General features: G+C 37.2%; 1 long non-coding RNA gene across 1 annotated transcript in view; it reads right to left on the bottom strand.

Annotated features, from left to right (window-relative positions):
- Positions 1-309: 309 nt before the first annotated feature.
- The window catches only part of LOC140843502 (uncharacterized), a 58,620-nt gene continuing 36,604 nt past the window's right edge, over positions 310-22,325 (bottom strand). The window contains exons 2-3 of the long non-coding RNA XR_012121331.1: positions 8,791-8,912; positions 310-459 (exon numbers count right to left, since the gene is read on the bottom strand). This is a non-coding gene — a long non-coding RNA (uncharacterized lncRNA). The remainder of the gene's footprint in view (positions 460-8,790; positions 8,913-22,325) is intronic.

Below are 22,325 nucleotides of genomic sequence, written 5' to 3' on the forward strand. Positions count from 1 at the left end.
CCAAACTTTGCCCGTGGTTTCAAGAATAAAAACATCCCATCCCTTGCTTAGTTCAGGAAGTGTTAATAAATTTGAGTTTATTTCTCATATTTCCTCACTTTGCTGTTCTTTACTAGTTTTAAAGGAAAATATGATTTTTTTATTAACACAGTAATTTCTTATGATTACAGGAGTGAAAATATTTTCCATCTTTCTATATGTTAATAAAAGATGACCTTCCAAAATCCATTTTTTTAAATTCTGAATTTGCTTTTCTTTTATTTACTAAAAGGAGGAAAATTAGCAAGTGATCAAAAGAAAACTTACCAATACCATACTGTTTTGATGACTATACTTTGTAGTGTAATTTGAAATCAGGGAGCGTGATACCTCCAGCTTTGTTCTTCTTCCTTCAGATTGTTTTGGCTATTCAGGGTCTTTTGTGCCTCCATATAAATTTTAGGATTCTTTGTTCTACTTCTGTGAAAAATGCATAATATATGAGAAATCAAATCACTATGATGTACATTTGAAATTAGTAAGATACTGTATGCCAGCTATATTTCAATAATCAAAAAAGAAAATTTATCAGGTGTGCAACTGAATTTCCCCTACAAATATATTCAAGTGATAGATCTAATAAATTATGTTTTAGTAAATTTTTAATTTGGGGAAAATACATGAATAGTATCTAAAAGTGTCCCTTGCTCCATAATAAATTAAAGGTAAAATTAAAAGATTTAAGTCTGTTTTGTATTATTTTTCCCTATAAGCTTTTTTGGAGGTAGCAGTGATGTTTAAGAGAAAAAAAGTGCCTTCAGAAGTACCAAAGCAGTTATATTTCTTAGACTGTGCTTGCAATAGAATCCAAAGACTTCATTTTTTGGGGGAGGGGTGAAAGCAAGTACAACTGTAGAAAATAACATTTTTTAATATTTTTGTTCAAAATACTGCTTTATTAGCATGCATAGCTCTGTCACAAGATACTTTGCTGTTATAATAATAATGAAGAAAGCTTTAATATGTGAACAATATGCTGTCCTTGGCCCAAGGGAATCTGCCTCCCTGTAAAGTGAAAATAGGATGTGGGAATTGGGTTTTGTTGCCAGAATTTCAGTCACTATCTCAGGACATTCTTCTTTAGGAGCAATACATTTAATTTCCACCTGCAGAGAGAGGCCTTTAACTTTGTACAGTAGGAGATATCGGTTCTCACCCCTCTTCCTCCAGGGATAAAATGTGTAAAGCTGGGCCATCTACAAAATCATGTGTCTTGGTTGCCCTAAACCATAAAAAAGCAACAGGATACCTTTCTTACTAGACTCTCAATGCTGTTTCAAGGAGAAAAGAAGCATATTTGATTTGACAGAGGAATTTAAACACTTTAAAATACAAGGTATTAGTGAGGAATTAAAGTATTGCAGATGTCTTTTATCACTCTCAGCCTCACATATTTTCCTTCAAATGTTTACCAGATGAATTATACAGGTCTACAGGCATGACCTCTAACGAAGCTGAGATACATCCAAAAGCAGGAATGCTCAATGATTCCACGGGTAGGAATCATCTCCTGGGCAAAGACAGAGGTGTACATTTTGCTCTGAAGTCATCAATTACCACACCCTTCCAAACTTAAAAAACAGTAGTTCCCTTTGATGCTATTAGAATAGAGTAGGGAATCTTTAACTTATTTAAGACCATTAAGAATGGAATGGCTATTTTATTTTATACATTATCTACTAATGCACAGCACTATAAAATGGCCATTTTATTAAAACTGGAATGGAGAGTTACTCATGCGTATAATTTCATCTGAAAGACATGTTTTCCCATGTTCTAGGACTGTACTTCTGGAAAATTTCCATTAACTACCTCACTTCATTTAATTCTAGGTTTGTCCTGAATTTTTATGGTACTTAATGAAGCCTCTTTTGTTTCCTTATTCTGTTATTTGTCTTTTGTTGACACACATAACACACACACACACACACACACACACACACACACACACACACACACACACACAGACACAGTGCTTTTGTAAGTATATGTGAATAAGCAAGGGAGATTTTTATTCCAATAAGTGACTCTCAAAATTATTAATTGCTATTGTGTATGAAGATTTTAGATACATTTTGGAATCCTTATTCTCATGATTACAGGTAATTGCATCCCATCCTCTGATTAAGGAAATTAAAATGTGGAAAGCTAATGTGCCTTGCAAAGTTACAAAGATATTTAAATGTCAGAACCAGGGTTCCAGATAGGTTCACCTCATACCAAACCCATTTCTCTTAAGCTTAATTGTAGTATGGTCCATTTTGTTTCTCAATTTAAGTTTCTATCACCAGTGCCTTCACAGTGGTTTCTGCACAATATGGTTATCTGGTAGTATAAACATAGTAAACACCTACAATGGATGCTCAATAAATATTTATAGAGTGCTGACTGTTTTCATGTTGGTTTACCTAAGCATCCTGGAGGAAATTTAAAAGAAATCCAACTAAAACCCAAACTGCAGATTATCAGGTATATGTGGACAGTTATTCTATCCTTCCCTTATGCTCAAGAGGATGCATTCCTAAATCTTGGAAGAAATATTGTGTAAAATAACTGAACTAACTTATCTTTGTACAGAAATCATTTTTAAGATAATACCCAATTGAATGGGCATCCTGCGCATTCAAACTTTAAAGTGTTTGACTAGTACTAGGCAAAGTTTTGGAGTATGGTGTGGGGGCCCGGCCTATGGCCGAGGCTGAGCCCCACTCTAGCTGGACAATGCCCTAAAGATGGCGCCTGCTTCCTGCTCACCACCCTTTCCCCTCTTCCCTGTTGGGGATTGGCCCAGCAGACTTCCATACCCGTGCACAGCTCGTGCTGCCTGCTTAGAGTGGTGAGTGACACCTATCCGCTTAAAGGTCACGCATGATACTGTCCTGGATTGGTTGGGTGACTGAATATAAGGGAGCCGGCCGGGAGGGAGAGGAGCTTCCCGACAACTGCTGTAACCGCTGTGAGAGATTAGACAATAAAGCCTAGAGAAGAATCAAGACCTTGGGCGTGTTGCTTCGGTCCCTGAAGGGTCACGACAAGTGGTGCCGAAACCCGGGAATCGCTAAACCTCATCGCGACCTGATCCGCTGACCCTGGCGCCTGCTGATGAAGTAGAGCTTGTAACTCTTCAGGAACGTCGCTGGACGCCGTTCGGTCGGCTGGCCAGACCGGGAGAGGGAACCGAGGAGGGTGAGTGGATCGGCGAGCAAAAGACAGCAGGCAGTTGCGGTGGGTGTTTATGTGTAGTGTGTGTGTCCTGTTAGTGTTTGTGACATTGTTTATTATAATATATGGAATGAGGAGGCGCCAGTGAAGGTTCGCAGAGCGGCGACGAAATCCAAAGATTCGCGGAATTAGCAACGTAGTCCATCTGAATCATAACTAGGATACTTGCCCCTTTAGAGAGAGGATGGGGACGGAGGCCTCTAGGGTTAGGGCCGAGGAACCTCTGAAAGCGCTCCTTAGAGCTAATGAAACCCCTTTGAAAACAAAGACTGCCAGGGCATTCCTGAACACCATAGAGAATCATGCCCCATGGTTCTTAGATGAAGGAAAAATCACCAGCCCTTTATGGCACAGGCTGGGGGATGACCTACGCCGGGCAGACAAGAGGGAGCCCCTTCCACCAGGGACAATCCCTATTTGGGGTCGAGTAAAAAATTGCCTGAAGGGACAGAAGCCAAGCTGCCGAGAGGCCATCCAAGAGGGGGAGGAAATATTAGAGGAAGTACGAGAAGAGCGTGCCTCCGCAAAGGCATCGGAAGGGGGATCTGAACAGGGACTGCCATCTGATGAGGATGAAGATGGGGAACTTTCGGGGGATGAGCTAGAGAAAAGGTTTAATAGCAGAGTTAAACTAACCACAGAGACTTTTTACAGTGAGCAGTCTAATGCCATAATGAAAAAACAGGGGTACACGGGCACTAGAGGACTAGGGAAGGATCTCCAAGGGAAAGAACAACCAATCCTTTTAGCAGGGAGACCACCCAAAGGGCCTGGAGGACCAGGATTGGGTTTTTCTTCGGGGCCACTGAGGGAAAACAGCCTATAGAAATAACATGGCAGTCACAAAGGCCCGTGTGGCTACCTCAGTGGCCCCTCACCAAAGAAAAGAAGGAAGCAGCCCACACTTTAGTACAAGAACAGATAGCAGCTGGTCACCTCCAGCCCTCTACCTCGCCATGGAACACACCTATTTTTGTAATTAGGAAAAAGTCTGGCAAGTGGAGATTACTCCATAATCTCAGGGCAGTGAACAGACAGATGGAGCTTATGGGACCTGTACAATTAGGCAATAGTGATAGATATCAAAGACTGTTTCTTCTCCATCCTGCTTCACCCCAGAGACTGTCAAAGGTTTATTGCCACAGGGCATGGCTAATAGCCCTACCATGTGTATGTAAAGAAGGCCTTACAAACTGTCAGGAAACAGTTTCCCCTGATAATCATCTATCATTATATGGATGACATCCTTTTGTGTCATGAGAGCAGCAGGGAGCTAGAGACAACCCTCAGGGTCAGGGTATGGTGGAACTGGAACGCACCCACCTCACTCTCAAGAATGCCTTATATAAACAAAAAGGGGGAATAGGAGAAGATTTTAGAACATTGGACAAAAATGGCTGCAGTGCAGCAGAGTGGCACGGCCAACAATCCAATCCAAAACACATGCCTAAAGTTTTGTGGAAGGATGTGTTGGAAGTAACGTGGAAAGGCCCAGACCCAGTGATAATCTGGACCCGAGGCTCAGTTTGTGTTTTTCCACAGGACCAGCAGAACCCCGTTTGGGTGCCTGAATGTCTGATACGCAGAGTGGAAAACCCCGGAGCAGAGGTACAAGATGATCGCACTGCTTCTGCTCCTGCCGTGGATCCTACAGCAGGCGACAGCGGAGCCGAGCTGCAGCTGCAGCCACCGCCACGCTATCACCATTCCTACGGCAGAGACGCTGAATGGTCTGTCCCAGGCCACTGAACCTTCTTCAAGAACAATTGGACCTCTTGGGGGAGGTTTTGTCTGTGGGCTGTGTCCATTCTTATATGGGGGTGTATTACTGGTATTCCTTTTAAAGCTGCCAACTTGTCCAGACAGTTAGGCAAGATGTTAAACACCACCAAAGCCTGGTTAGGTGTAGGTGTCATAGGAATATTGCTAATTGTGGGCCTCTCCTGCTTGGGAGGAAAGTCTGTTACAAAAACAGAAACGGGGAGAACGGAAGGTCCTGTTGCAGGCCATGGCAGTGCTAGAGGAAGGCATCTCCCCTAGAGTATGGCTTATGCTGGATCAGTAGTCAAGGACGGGTAAGATCGGGAGCTGCGCATATCAACCTAAGACAGGGCGCAGACCTAAGCTGTCTGTTGCCTGAGGACGGGTAAGAATGCCGCAGACTCCGAACGACCTAAGACAGGCATGATCCCGACAGCCCTTTGGTTATAAAACAATAAAGGGGGAGATGTGGGGGCCCGGCCTATGGCCGAGGCTGAGCCCCACTCTAGCTGGACAATGCCCTAAAGATGGCGCCTGCTTCCTGCTCACCACCCTTTCCCCTCTTCCCTGTTGGGGATTGGCCCAGCAGACTTCCGTACCCATGCACAGCTCGTGCTGCCCGCTTAGAGTGGCACGTGACACCTATCCACTTAAAGGTCACGCATGATACTGTCCCGGATTGGTTGGGTGACTGAATATAAGGGAGCCCGCCGGGAGGGAGAGGAGCTTCCGGACAACTGCTGTAACCGCCGTGAGAGATTAGACAATAAAGCCTAGAGAAGAATCAAGACCTTGGGCGTGTTGCTTCGGTCCCTGAAGGGTTGCGACAGTATGGGAAAATGCATTTCCATTGATATTTTTTATTAGCAGGTTTCCCTGCATGATGCAGAGTTGTATGATTGAAAACATCTTTCCACTGACAAAACAGATGGGAATTACAGTGATGGTAATTGTACAGAAATGCCTAAAAGAGAAGGCCAATAGGCTATATTCAAGTAAATTCAGAGCATAGCATTCTTCTGGTGAATTTGTAAGACCATATGGGCAGACAGAGATTTCTGTGTTTTCTTCATGAATCTATGCCTGCTCCTTAAATAGCCTCCTTAAAGAGCATTACTGAATTTACTGTGTTCATAATTAGCCACTAAGAATAATTCTCTGAGAAAAGTATTACCTTAAACAAAATCAATGTTATTTTGTTTAAAAAACAAAAAAGTAACAGACACAAGGATCAGAATGTGCATGTCTATAGGTACAGTGAATTCTCTCTCTAGGTGGCCCTACATGCGATTCCTGCTTCTTTTGTAAAGGTGATTTTGTGTAAATGGTAATCAGAGCTATTGGCAAATAAGTTAAAGTTAATGTTTAATGGTTTTTGAGCTAAAATGGCATAATGTTCTCAATTCCACACAAATATGGACTGAACTATTGAATGAAATAATGAACATCCATCAGCTACAGTAGTCTTTCTCTTTGGGCAGAGATTGAAAAGTAGATTCACTTTTGGATTCTGTTCTTGTGAAAATCCATAGTATATCAATACTCTTCTTAAATTAACTCAATATTTCTTTAGAAATGTTAATAAATTTTATCAGTTCAAGCCTTGTATGATGGTTAAGTGTATTTAAATTTATTGTTGTTGAAATTTTATTCATTATTTAATGCAGCCCCTTATTGTTCTCAATATATAAATTATTATGATTATTATTTTATTTTACAAATAATATAATTGAAAAAAGAGTGGAAAATCTCAATCAGAAAATGCAGTGATACCCTATCAATAATCACTCAATACTTTTTAAATGCATAGAATATTTAAAATTTACAAAAAATGGACAAAATTATGCACTAGAATTATTTGTATGCTCATTATTATGACAAAATATGACTCAAAAGAAAACATTTTTAAAAAGTAGAGTACTTAATAGGGTTCTTTTAATGGAATACAATGATAGTATTACTAAGCTTTGCTATGATGGTGAAGAAGTCCACAATTCAGACGGGCTCTAAAATGAGCATGGAGTGTCACTCACACAGTGTGTAGCTGTGGGATAGCTGCAGCTTTGCTACTGCCAGTCGCTGGGCTTGGCGCTAAGATTGGTTCAGGCTGCAGCTTTGCTCCATTTCCCGTATGATTGACAAGTCTCTATTACAGAACACAGGGAAAGGAGTAGCGCCCAGATAATACTTGAATATTCTGCAGGAAAGTGGACGACGAGTAAGAGCTGGTATAAACATATTATATTTATAGTGTCTTCACGTAACTGTGTTGGTTCACAGTGGCAAAATTAGTCACGTGGTCAGTCTAACGTTAATAGAATCAGCAATTACTCTCTACCTCCAGGAAGGCATTGCAAGTCACCTGCTCCCAGAAGGATCTTTTACAAGGGAAGGCTAGTGTGAATCACCAATTACAATCTATCATTGTTATACATATGATATAGTATCATACATACATTTAAAAATTTTAAACTTAAATAAATCATAGCAAGTGACTGAATTTATATTCATGGCAAGATTTATGGAGATTTATTAAGAACATGTATCTGTTCTAGTGACTTTCTCTTATTGTTCTCAGTTTTGTATAAACAGAAGTTGTTTGCGGTCAAATAAAATACTTAGAATGATGGTTTAGATTTACTTATGGTTAATATTTTGTCAAAAAATAGTTACTCTACTTTCATATGTTAGTGAAAAGGAATTTACCTGGGAGTCACAGTGTAGGGTTGAGTCAGACATCTTCCACAGGCTAACTGGGAAGAACTAAGAAAGGCCCTGACTTCTTTTTCTTTTAAAATGTGAATACCCAGCTCATAGTATTCCCAAGGGCTATGTTGTATAATTCTTAACTTATATAAATATCATTAACTTATGGCTACGTCTTTGTATTGAAATACAAAAGCAACCACCAAATATCACTTATAAAATCCATCTCTGGATTGAATGTATATTTCAGTTTGGGAAAGCTTGAAATGTCAGTATCTAATTATAAGCACAAATAGATACACAGGTAAAGAAAAGAAAAATAAACTGAATGCTTAGATAGGTATCTTTCTCTTTCATTCATAAATAACCATCTTGGAGCTCACAGATCCTCCATTCTTGCTTCACCAAGTTTATCTTTGTAACTTTCACTTCTTAGACAAAAAAAGGTACATTTTGTGAATGCACTATGATTTAACCCACAAGACCCCCACTGGTGGAGATCTGAATTCTTTCACATCCACTGTTATGATAGGTACTGCTGCAGTGAGTAGCCTTGTGCCCTAATTTTGCACAATGTTTGGTATAGGTTCTTAGAAGTGGGGGTGCCAAATCAAATGTAAAATTTGAAAGCTATTGCCAAATTCTCCTCCATTAAGGTAACAGTTCACATCTTTCTTAGCAGTGAATTAAAATTATTCTCTCAAGCCCCTTTCAAGAACATATCTCCACATGTTTAGATTTTTAAAAATCTAATAAACAAAAAATAGTACTCCAGTTTTTTCCATTTTCTGATTAGAACCCAGTTTAATCATCTTTTTCATATAGTTAAGAAATACTTCACTTGTCTTTTTCTCTTACTTTTTAATATATCTTTAGCTACCTTTTACTGGGTTGTTGGGTTTTCCCTACTCTGTTGTTCAGAAACCCTTTACACTTCAGTATCTTTGGTTAGGATATGAATTTGTACATCCTTTGTTATAGATTTTAATCTGGACCTGAGACGTAGCTCGCAGGACAGAAAGTTGGTGTAGTCTTTTCGTGTAGCTGCAGTTCCCAACTTACCAGGTCACGTTCCATCTTCCACCTTCTTCCCCGAGCACAACTCAGGCCTGTGTTTCTCCTGCTTCTCTGAGGATGGCAGCAGTTGCTCGAAAGTACCACAGCTGTTCTCTTTCTTCATGCACCTGCAGGCACGGCCAAAGCCTTATATTGCACCTGAGCCATTAATGTGCATTTGTGTTTTGCATTTCTTAGAGTATTTCTGCAGATGCTTTTCATTTATTAATCTGTTCTTTTATGGATTCTGGATTATAAATCTCAGCTGGAAAGGCATTCCTACTCTGTGGTTGTAAAGACATTCACCCATGTTTTCTTCTAGCAGATATACAATTATCATAATTATCATTTGGACATTAAATTTTTCTTCCCACCAGAACTGGAATTCTGATAAGGGATTTGGAAAAGATATTTTAAAATCCCTGAATACATATTCTTAGCTTTGAAATTAGAAAGCTTAAGCTTCATAAAATACAATTTAACATTCACTAGTAGGCTTTCATAAGAGTCAGTAATACAAGCACTTCACCTAAATAATTTTTATTCATTTTACATTCTTGCTTTCCAGAGAATAGTAATATTTTTATCCTTTTCCCTAAAGTTCACCACCAGGATAGATATTAAAAATTACATACACCCTTGTTTAAAAAAACATTAAAGGAAACCACATCACCTTTGACCTTGTGAATGACAAAGCTGAACATACTTAAGACAATTAACACAAAATATTCAATGTACTTTCATTTATGCTCCATAAGAAACCTAGGAGGATATCTAATTCAATATTAAAAAATAATAGTATTTTGTCTTTCAAGAAAGATGTGATTATTTCATGAAGTGTTATATTGATCTTAAGCACACTTTCAATGATGAATATGTTTGGATTGAAGAATAAGGCAAGATCAAATATTTTTTTGTTCTGCTTTGACTCATGCTTATTTCTTCTTGAATTAAATTGTAATTTTAGTTGGCTGGATCCTAGCTATTACTGTCTCATCTATTATGACCATTTCCATCATGATATGCAGAGGTCACTTGTATGATATTTGATTCTATTGATTTTGACATCATAAAACTCAGCACTGCATGGACTCTTTACAGTCCACTTTGAAAATGGACTTCGGAATTCCTGATGTGTGGCAGAGGGCAGATAAAAGGGAAAAAAAAGAAATGTGCCATCTTAGGAAATAATTTTTGATAGGGAGACAGCATTTCTGAATACATACTGGTAGGGAAAGAAGGAGATTCAGTAAGACTAAAAAGTAACAAAATGAAAAGACAGTGAAAATAAAGTAAGACTGAAAAGTAAAAGGAACTATGAAGTAAATATTCATGTAAAAAGAAATGTTCCACCAGCAACAGAAGAGTGTGTCGTTGACACCTTCAAAGCAAACTTGGGGAAAAATCATATGATTTGTGAATTTGTGCAATGGTCATATGTCATGTTTTCTGCCCAACCAGCACTTTTCCACACATGCTTCTGTCCTTAAGAATCTTCTGAGTCCTGGATAGAGACCTGTAAACACCTGCCAGTGTGGCTGTCATTTAAGTGTGTCGGCTTGGGAGGCTATAGTCCCTAATTATCCAAACACTAATGCAGGTTTTGCTGTAAAGGTATTTTGTAGATGTCATTAAATTCCATAATCAGTTGAGTTTAAGTAAGGGAAATTATCCTAGACAATCTGTGTGGTCTGATTCAACCAGCAGTAAGGTATAGAAGCACATCAGAGGCTTACCTGAAGAAGAAGACAACAGGTTTACCTGTGGATAGCAGTTTAAGCCTCTGCTCTCCAGTTTCAGATGCCCCTTCCTGGTTTCTATTCTTCAGGTTTTGCACCTGCCTAGCCAGAATTGTAAGCTAATTCCTTACAATATGTCCCTCTTCTGATTTTTTTGATGTTTTGGGGTATTCTGTCATGCAGCAAAACTGCCCTCATCCAAGAGCAATTTTGCCCCAGGTTTCATCACATTGCCTAACTTACGACACCCAGACGACACAGCAAATAACCAAAGCATTATCTCAGCAAGCATTCTGGATTTGGAAATTTACCTCAGAACAGAGTTGTAGAAGAGAGATCCTTTAATTGGACTATCCAATAAAAGTCTAAATGAAAAAAGGCCACTGTTTTAGGATAATGATCCACTTACTTCCATCTTTAAAAATTCAGAAATAGTTTAATAAGGAGTTTCACAGAAGTTAGTGGTTGCTGTGAATTGGATTCTAAGATACGTGGCTTTGTGTTTCTACATTTTCCACTATGAGCAATATAAACCTAAGTCAGCCTTTTGGGGATTCTTGTGTTAATAAGCAATATTAATTCATATTGGTACACACCTAGGGAGACTATTTAATTATTTTTCCAGTGTTATTGAGATATAATTGGTATATTGCGTAAGTTTAAGCTTACAACCTATTGATTTGATACAATTATATACTTCAAGTTATTGCCACCACAGCCTTAAATAACCATCAGGTGACATGATTACCATTTCTTTTTTGTGGTGATAACTTTTAAGATATATTCTTTTAGGAACTTTCAAGTATATGTTACAGTATTTTTAAGCATTATCACCATACTGTATATCAGATCCCCAGAACTTATTCATTTTATAACTGGAAAATCTATACTCTTTCACCAATATTTCTCCATTTCCTCCTCTCCCAACCATGCGGAACTACCATTCTAGTCTGTTTTGGTTAGGTTCCACATATAGGTATTATCATACAGTATTTGTCTTTGTCTCTTCCTTTGGACTTATTTCACTTAGCAAAATCCCCTCGAGTTCTATACATGCTATTGCAAACAAAAGAATGTTCTTTCTCATGGCCAAATTATATGTGTATAAATATGTGTATATATATCTATATACACACTATACACACACAAATATATATTTGCCTCAGAGTATAGTTGTACAACAGAGAGATATTTTACTAGGCTATCCAGTAAATTAATAAATAAAGGCATCCCTCTTAGGGTATTAGCCCACCTACTACTTAGGCAGTTGTTAGTGGGACACAGGCAGAGAGCTCAAGGCACCAGTAAGATGCAATCATGAGGGAATTAGGGTCAAGGCTTTGCAGTAAGCAAAAGCCATCTGGAAAATTCAGCCTGAGAAACAAGGGATTTTTCTGATCCCAGCCCAGTTGTAGCAACAAACCCTAGCCTATCATGTCAACTTCCTTCTTTTGGTTCTTATAAATCACTAGACACTGAAGCCCCAACATCCTCTCTTGGAGCCCCTCCTAATTAGTGGGATTCCTTTTCTTTTCACTCATTAAAACCTTTGCTGGTTGCTCCATACTCTTGTCTGATGTCTTCATTTCTCGTTGCCTCCAAGACATGATCCCGGGACAAATAGTAACATCTCCAGCTGATAACACTAACACTACTACTTTTAAAAACTCAGAAATAATTATCTGTGTATTGGATACATACATATATATTATCCAAATATATATACATATACATATATATTATCCAAAGACGAACAAAAGTGTCCAAAGAAAGGGATTGATTCTCTGGGCAAAGCTGACAGACAAGTGTCCATTACCAGCTTCTTCCAGAGGAAGAAAACAGCCATCTCTGCTGGGTCAGAGACATGGAGTGGTTGAGGGACAAGACCAAGACATGAAGAATCTCACTCACTGCATAAACTTATTCGGCACCTCACCTTGCCTGTATCAAAAGACTATTCCTCCATCTTGTAAGGTTCATACTGTTTCTAGTTTTTAGCTAATAAAAAATCACCTGGAAGCAATAGGCAAAGGAATATTTAAAAAGCTGTTACCTTTAATGACATTTTGTTGCTGTTATTGTTTATAATTTTGTTTTATTTTTTGAAATATATTTTTATAGAAATAGAAGTATAGTTCTATTACATTGTTCTCAAGTAAAGAACATTCAACAGTTATATACATTATTAAATCCTCACCCCAACTAGTGTAGTTACTGTCAACAAAGATGTTACAGAACTATTGATTATATTCTCTATGCTGTGGTTTCCTCTCCATGACTAATTTATATTATGATTGAAATTTTGTGCCTCTATCCCCTTCACCTATTTCATGAGCCCACCACAACCTCTTCCCAACAGTAGTCACCAGTCACTTCTAAATGTCTATGCGCCTACTGCTATTTTCTTCATTATGGGTTTACTACTATTTTGTTCATTATGTTTTGTTTTGTTTTTAGATTGTATATATAAATAAAATGATACGGTATTTATCTTTCACACCCTGGTTTACCTCACTGAGCATAATACCCTCTAGTTCCATACCTTGGCTCCTTTGCTTTACTGAAAATTGTACCAAATGGCAGGATTTCTTTCCTTTTTATGGCTGAGTAATATTCCATTTTCTATATGTACCACCTCTTCTTTCTCTATTCGTCTATTCATGGGCACTTTGGTTGCTTCCATATCTTGGTTATTATAAATAATGTGGCAGTAAACATAGGGGTGCATATATCTTTTTGAATTGCGGATTTTGTTTTCTTCAGGTAAATTCATAGAAGTGGAATTATTAGGTCATATGGTATTTCTACTGTTAGTTTTTTGAGGAAACTCCATTTTCCATAGTGACTGCACCACTCTGCAATTCCACCAACAGTACTGAAGGGTTCCCTTTTCTCCACATACTCATTAACACTTATTATTTCTTGTCTTTTGGATGGTGGCTAGTCTAACTGATGTAAGGTGATATTGTATTGTGGTTTTGATTTGCATTTCCCTGATGATTGGAAATGTAGATAATCTTTTCATGTGCCTCTTGAGCATCTGTTTGTCTTCTTTGGAAAAATGTCTGTCAGGGCCTCTGCCCTATTTTTTTTTTTTTTTTGCTGTTTATTTTTATTTTGGTATCATTAATCTATAATTACATGAAGAACATTATGTTTACTAGACTCCCCCCATCATCAAGTTCCTCCCACATACCCCATTGCAGTCACTGGCATTTTCCACTTATATATATATATAAAACAGCAACTTTATATAGACTATATATTATATATTGTAAATGTTTATATATTATATATATATAATTTTAAAACATTGTTGGCTATTGTATGTGTTTTGAAAAATGTCTATTAAGATCTTGTGCACATTTTAAAATCACATTTTTGCTATTGAGTTATATTAGTTCTTTATATGTTTTTAATATTAACTCTTTATCAGATATAATTTGAAAATATTTTCTCGCATTTTTAATATTACCTTTTCATTTTATTTATGGTTTCCTTCACTGTGCAGAAGATTTTTAGTTTGGTGAAGTGCCATTTGTTTATTATTTTTGTTGCTTTGCTTTTAGTTTCAAATCCAAAAAACGATTGCCAAGACCAATATCAAGGAGCTAATGTTTGAATCCCACTTTCTTTGGCAGGTGTCTTATAGTTTTAGGTCTGACATTCAAGAATGTAACCCATGTCGAGTTGATTTCTGTGTATGGTGTAAGGTAGTGCTCCAGTTTCATTCTTTTATATGTGGCTACTCAGTTTACACATAATATTTATTGAAGAGATTACCATTTACCAATTTTATGCTCTTGGCTCCTTTGCTTTGCTGAAAATTGACCATATAGGCATGAGCTTATTTCTGGAGTCTCTGTTCTGTTTCATGGGCTATATTCTGTTTTTATGCCAACCCTATACTGGTTTGATTACTATAGCATTGTTTTATAGTTTGAAATCAGGAAATGTGTTGTCTCCAGCTTGTTCTCTTTGAATATCATATTGGCTATTCAGGGTCTTTTTTGATTGTAGGATTTGTTTCCCCTATTTCTGTGAAAAATGCCATTGGACTTTTGATAGGGATTACATTGAATATATAGATTGCTTTGGGTAATATGAACATTTTCACAATATTAATTTTTCCAATATGTGAGCACAGAATATCTTTCCATTTATTTATATTTTCTTCAATTTCTTTATCAAACTCTTACAGTTTTCAGTGGGTAGATCCTTTATCTTTTTGGGTAAATTTGTTGTTAATGTTGTTTGTAATGTTATTGTAAATAAGATTGTTTTCTTAATTTCTCTTTATGATTGTTCATTATCACTGTATGGAAATACAAATGATTTTTGTATACTTATTTTGTATCCTCCAACTTTACTGCATTCATTTATTAGTGCTATCAGGTTTTTACTTTTTTTTGGTGGAGTCTTTAGGTTTTTCCTGTTCATAATATCATGTCATCTGCAAATAGAGATAATTTTACATTTTCCTTTCTTACTGTGTTTTGATTTCTTTTTCTTATCTAATTACTCTAGATAGGACTTCTATCACTATGTTGAATAAAAGTGGCTAGGGTGGGGGTATTTTTCTTCTTGCTGATATTAGAGAAATAGTTTTTAGCTTTTCACCATTGAGTATGCTGTTAGGTGTGGGTTTATCATGTATGGCATTATCATGTAGAGGTTACTTCTCTCTATAACCAATTTGTTGACAGTTTTTATCATGAAAGGATGCTAAATTTAATCAAATGCTTCTGTATCTATTGAGAAGAGCAGAGGCTAGAAGAATGTTTTGAAGAGCATGATAGAAAAATCCTAGGTTATCTTTAAGAGACTGTGAGTAGAAATATCCAACTTAATGATTCTGCTAGTGAGTACTCAGAGAAAGTTAGAAGCATGGTAAAGAAAGTTTAAATTACCTTGCCAAATAACTAAATAACTGTGAACATTTTATTAGTGGAAATGTGGAGGTTAAAGGTTTTGCTCTTAAAGGCACAGATGGAAATGAAGTACATGTTACTGGAAATTGAAGGAAAAGGGATCCTTGTCATATAGCAACAGAAAGCTTGGCACAATTGTGTCTTTAGTTATATGGAAAGCAGAACTCATAAAATTGAAGTTTAATATTTAGTTGAGGAAATTGCCAATGTATTGAAGATTTGGGACAGTTATTTTTGCTTTTTATAATAAAATTTTAGATGAATGGATAAATTGAAGGAAGAACTCTTAAATAAAAGGGAACTAGGACTGTAATTTGGAAGTTCTCAGCCTATCTTAATTACTAAAGTTGTTAAAATCAGGAAAAACTAAATGAGTGTATGGTTGAATCTTTGAAAAGATAAAGCATGTAACTCATACAGCCCGCCAGCCATTCATCACAGAAGAACCAAAAGTAGAGGAGAAATTATCTAGAAATGACTTTTGGAGGAGTCTCATATATTCATTCACACATACATATGAATGTATGCACATACATCTATATCATTATTTTAAAAAAGAAAGCAGCATATTAGAGAGGCTCACAAGGTCCTTGAGAATACTGTACCAGCAGAGACACTGCCAGATTACACAAAAGGAAAATGAAAGAGAACAAAATGAAAGAAGGCTGTGGGACTCCAAAAATTCTACATGAGAAATCGACTGAATAAAACCACTCAGTGGCAAGCACATTCCACTACTGACAGAACAAGGAGCATGACTGAGAAGACAGACCTAAGAATCAAAGATGATCATCTCCAGGCATTGAAACCAAATGGAATTCGCCCAGCTGGTTTTTCAAATTGTTTTGGACTAGTGATTCTGCTTGCTGGTGATTTCATTTTCCCCCATTTTGTGTAGCAATGTCTGTGCCTCTTTTCCTGTGCCCATCCTGCCACTGCATTTTGCTCCCGGGTAACTTCACTCCTGCCTTTCACAAGTTAACAGATGAACAGGAATTGTCTTTTATCCCATCTGGGTTTATATCCAGAATCCCACCTATCCCCAGTTAAAATTATGTAGGTGTGGATAAAATGAGAGTTCCTGTGACCAGGATTCTCACCTGGCCCTGGTTGACTAGCTCACTGCACACCTGTGGGCAATACATGGCTGTTGACTCTATGTAAAGAGCTCGACATGGTGGCAGGGCTGCAAGGTTGCAGGAGAGCACAGCAGAGGCTGAAGTGGTGGCAGCACAGAGGACAGAGGCCCAGAGGACAGCTGTGTGGGAACGACTGTGTAGAGAGGCCCAGAGGACAGCTGTGAGAACAGAGGGGCACAGAGACAGAGACCGGCTTGCTGCATGCAGACTTGCTCTGAGTGAATGGGATCTTAGTGACTAACCTGCCATCTGGAAATAGTTGGATATAACCCTTTCACCCCAAGAACGTTTTGCTGTCGTTTTCTTTGGTCACATTGAATCCATAGCAAACTTGCCCATGGCTGAAACCCATTGGCAAGACAATAGGTTATGAGATTTAATTGATGAGATTTTGAATTTCAAGTTGATAATGTAGTAAATTGTGAGTTTTGGGGATGTGTATGTTTTATGTTTGAAAGATATGAAACTTTGGTGGCCAAAGGGGAGAGTGAAGTAAGAAGAATCCCAAACATTCTAACTCCCAGAACCTGAGAAAAGATTAGATTCCATCACAAAAGGTAATTAAGGTTACAAATGGATTTAAATTGCTAATCAGCTGATCTTAAAATAGGGATGTCGGCCTGGGTTATATAGGTAGACCCAGTATAATCACAAGGGTCTTTGAAAGAGTAAGAGAAAATAGGAAAAAGTGACAATAAGAGGAGGACTCAGGCCCAACCTGCTACTTCAGAAGACGGAGTAAGAAGGCCATAAACCAGGAAGTGAAGGTGCCTCTAGGAGCTGGAAAGGCAAGGAAATGAATTCTCCCTTAGAACATACACAAGGAATGGAGCGCCACAAACATTTTGATTTTAGCAAATATGACCCATTTTGGACTTTTTACTTCTTGAACTATAAAATAACAAATCTGTGCTGTTTTTGTCATTAAGTATGTGGCAATTTTTTTTTAATAGAAGCCATAAAAATTATCGCACACAGACAGGCCTGCTACTAGGAATCAGGCACATGATGGGGCTCAAGCATCCAGATTAGCTTCCTTAACACTTCAGTTTGGAAGGAGCATGGTGAAGACGTGCATGGTATTCAGAATCCATTTTTCCGTGAGATTAGGAGAGGAGGTTTCAGCCTTCAGCAACAGAAGCAATAAAGGCTGTGGTGCCAAGCACAGCCCCGCACTGTGAGGCAGAGTGTATATGCTCAATGTCCCGTCCTTGTGGTCTTCAAGGAACTGTCGGCTGGTGCAGTTGGGGCATTGTTTACGGCTCTGGAGCCTCTAGGGCCCCAAGGTGCAACTTGCTATCTCCCTTAGAGATTTCCTTTTAAAATTCTTTAAAGATCCTTTTTTTGAACTAGCCAGGGTGCTGTTTTTTTCCAATTAAGAATTCTGATTTACACAATTTATCAAGGCAGAAGCATCACTGGATTTTTCAGAGAGACACCATATTTCAGGATTAATGTGGAAATAAATGCTAAAGAATTGGAGAAACAGAGTAGAGAGCACTTGGTTTAACAATCTGTGCCCTTCTGTTATTAACTCCTGAGACCAGGAGAGTGCCAAATCAGTGTTCCAGTGAATGAACTAGGACCTTTGTTTCCTCTCTGGGCAAATGAAATGCTAATTATCTTGGTGTTTTAAATTCAAGTAGCTTATTCTTTCATTCACATGTGGGAATTTGGGCAAGTATAACCTCATGTAGGAAAATCCTCTATAGTTTATAAAAAGAGGAAACATACTAATGTCTCCTTTTACAGGAGTAGACAACAGGAGACTCTGCCTATGAATCTAGGCAAAAATCTATTCCTTATGCATTTATTCACTTATTAATTCATATATTTTTGCTACTGATATTTATTGGAAGTCTACTATTTGCATGACCATGATGGCATAGATATGAATAAGACATGGTCTCTGCCTTCCAGGAAGTCTACATTTAGAGGAAAAGCCAGGTATTATGAAAATAGCATGGAATAAATAATAATGCATAGTACTGAAGGAGCATTTTGAGATTTAAGATCAGTTAAGAAAAATCACAAAATTAAAGTGACTAAAAAGTGTTCACTTTATATACACAAAAAAATTATATACTCACAAAACAGGAGAGTAAATTGATGTAGAAGACACTTTTGAGAGCAATTCATAATGGAACTGCTCTAAACAGTTTTAAAGAAGGGGCCAGTAGAAGTGTAATTATGTTAGAAAAGTAAGATCCATTGATGGTCTTAACCAGAATTCAGTGTGGAGTGGACAGTGATGAATAGATAAGATCAAATGAGGAAATTTAGATGACCAAGAAATATGCTTGGAAAAGAAGCAACTAGAGTGATAATCCCAATAAGAGATCCTGTAATTCCAGGGAGGCGGGTGGGGTGTAATCCTGGGGCAAAATACCTTTGAAAGTGAAATCAGTCAAAGGGAGAAATAAAGTGGGAGAAGCCATTTATTTCTTATAAGCAGTTGTCCTGCATCTCTCTTGACCTGGCTGCAGCAGAAGAGAGAGCTCCACCCAACCTCTCCAGTCCAGATAAGCCATCTATCGCCCTTGTAATTATTACCTATTGATATGGAGATGGGCTATTTCTCTCCACCCCTTTGAAACACCTATTGATATGGAGATGCACTAAGGCCAGGGGAGAGATTCTGGAAATATTGTAATTTTACCCACAGATCCTTATAAAGGGTGCTGATTTTCTCTGAACCATCTACTCTGATGAAATTTTCACCTAGAATTGATCACATCTAATCCCTGTTTTTAATAAACCTGAATGATTCATTAAGGGTTTTAATAAATACACAGAAAGAAAAGGTTAACTGAGAAAAATTAGTTGCATAATGCAGAATAAAATTTGAGTTAAAAAGTTTGAATAAAAAATTGAGGGTAAATCTAGTGAAGAGGTACCATTGATGCTGGGGTTCCTGTTTGTGGAGTTGAAGAGGGAATTTAGCAAACACTCAAGGTAGGAGAGCCAGGGAGAGGCTTTTATTGAGAGAAACAGTGAGAGGACAGAGCTCTTGGCTCTCGCCAGGAAGGGACAAGAGAGCCCAGGGTGGTGCATTGTCTAGGGGATTTATAGGCAGCTGAGGATTTTGGGAACTGATAAAGGGCTTAGGGTGTGGACTTGTACCATTGCCATGTCCCCAAGGTGGGCTGGGTTGTTGTCTGTTTGCTAGGGCTATTTACAGTGAAGTCACTGGTTATGCTGAGATACCCTTGGGGAACACTCAAACATTCCAGGCCAAGTTGCTCCAGGCCTTTTGAGCTTTAACTGATCTCACTGAAGATGTCTATATTCCTAGTCTGGTATCTTTACCCTAGAGAATTAGTGTGACCTTGACTTTGCATAATGCTTAACACAGAGTTTCGATAGAGGCTCTTTTGCACATTGTTATATTGCTCTGACTGTAAATATCTTGCCTTGCTTTTTCCGGAGGCCCTCACCCTACTCTGACTACACCCACGGTCCCTGTCTCACCGAGTATACTCACAAGCCTTAGACAAAGTTTGTCTAATTGTATCTCTAGATAAACACTTTAGCAGGAATGTCCTATGATGGGCAACTCTTGTACCTGGCTCTTAAGCTAACTGTAGGGAAATCTCAGCCTTTCTGTATACAACTAGCTACTCTAAATTTTGAGTAGAAGGACAGGCACATAACCAGGTATAGATTATAATAAAAAAACCTAATATGCTACTTCTACGATTTATACAAATAGACATATTTGATAGTTTCTTTTTTCATAATAAACCTAATATATTACTACTCCATTAGAAACAATTTAATTGTTTCTATTTATTGAACAGAGGTGCTTTGCTTTACTGTAATGTTAAAGAAGTTAAACTCAAATTTTAAATGGTCAAAGATAATTTTAGGAGAAGTGATTGATATTAGTTAAGTCCTCCTTAATATGCTTTCTTTTTGTGTACAAATAACTGAAGCTCTGCTACTCCTTGCTTATTCCTATTAAACTTCCTTTGATTATATAGTTCAGCTAATCTTTGCTTGCATTTATAGATGACTGTAGCTGTGGTAGGAGAGTTGAATTACGGTGTGGGAAAAAACTGTAATATTTCCAGAATCTTTCTCCTGGCTTTGGTGCATCTGCATATCAACAGGTGTTTCCAAGGGGTGGAGAGATTAGTCCGTCCAGATATAAATAGGTAATTACAAGGGTGTACTAGGATTTATCTGGACTGGAGAGGTTGGGTGGAGCTCTCTTCTGCTGCAGCTTGATCAAAAGAGAGATGGGATAACTGCTTGTAAGAAATAAAAGGGTTCTTAACTTTATTTCTCCTTTTGAATCATTTTGGTTTTAGAGGTATTTTGCCCCAGGATTTTTTCTCAGAGTTACATATGGAAACCTATTTTATATTTTTATAGTTTATATTTATTTTTAAAATTTGGTATGAGGCTGACTTGAGCTTGGTTGTGGGTTCAGAATGGGCCAAATGGAGAGAAAAAGTATATACACATAAAAAGAATTTTTTTCTCTGTGAAGGAGTTAAGTGGATTTAACTAAAAGAGGTCAACAATTGAAAAGTATTATCTACTTTGTAAACAGATATAACAAAGGATAGAAAAATGTGCTTATCTAAGAATATACCAATTCTTCATTCATTTCTGATTTTACATAGATCAAAGGAAAGAAAAATATTTACATGAAATGTTCTGTGTCTCAGTCCTATTATTTCTTAGGTGTGAGGCACCTCCATCTCTTCATTTCCTCCAAATTCCAAGTATTTGTTATATCTAGTAACAAAAATTCTTTCTTTGGTTAATAATACTAAGAAATTGGTACTCTATTTGGCTTTTAGTACTGGGAAAATATGTTATATATTTATGAAAAGACAGTCTCTTTCAATTTCTTTCCTTTGCAAGTTTTAAGGTACCATGAAAGTCTCCACCACTGAAAAAAATCAATATATTATTGAAGTTTTTACAGCCTCTTACTGCATTTCTATAAATGCTTTAAATTCACCTTGGTTTGAAAATTAAAGACATATCATAAACTAAAAAATTATAAATGATATAGAACCCTTTTGGAAATGAAAAGCAGATACATAGTAAACTTTTATCATTAAAGAAAATGTTTCTTTTCTTGTGGTTCTTCCCTAATTAGTCTAAACTTTGCTACCAATAAAATCCGCAAAAGCAGATAATGCAAAAAATGTTTGAGAGCTACCTGGCAAATCAATATAAAAGCTCAAAATTGTTAATGTAACACTGATGACATCAATTTATTTTCCAGAGGTTTTAATGACTTCACTAATAGGTTAATTCTTTTTTCAAGAAACCTATATACTTCAAAAACATTTTTTTACAATCTTATCCACTTTCCCTTTCCTATATCTTTGTTGCTGTGCTTACCTAAAATTAAAAAAAAGTTTATGCCTAAATAAAATTTTTTATGAAGTTCTAATTGTAAAAAATCAACTACTTTCATTCTAAGGACTTTTAAATAATAAATAATATTCTGATTTTCTTTACAGTTAAAAAATCTTGTTTTAATTGCCAAAGGATTCTGTTTGTATTTTTCTGTCACAGAGAAAGTGTATCACTGAATGTTGCATAATAGCTATTCAACAAATATTTGTCAAATAGATTTCTAAGGAGGAAGGAGTTCATTTGGAGAGTGAAGGAAAATTTCAAGACTACAACTTTAAATAAGTTATAAATTATCAATAACCATCTATTGGTATATAATACATATCATATTCATAACAAACACATGTGCA

The sequence above is a fragment of the Manis javanica genome, chromosome 9 (genome assembly GCF_040802235.1).
Source record: "Manis javanica isolate MJ-LG chromosome 9, MJ_LKY, whole genome shotgun sequence".
Lineage (NCBI taxonomy): Eukaryota > Metazoa > Chordata > Mammalia > Pholidota > Manidae > Manis > Manis javanica.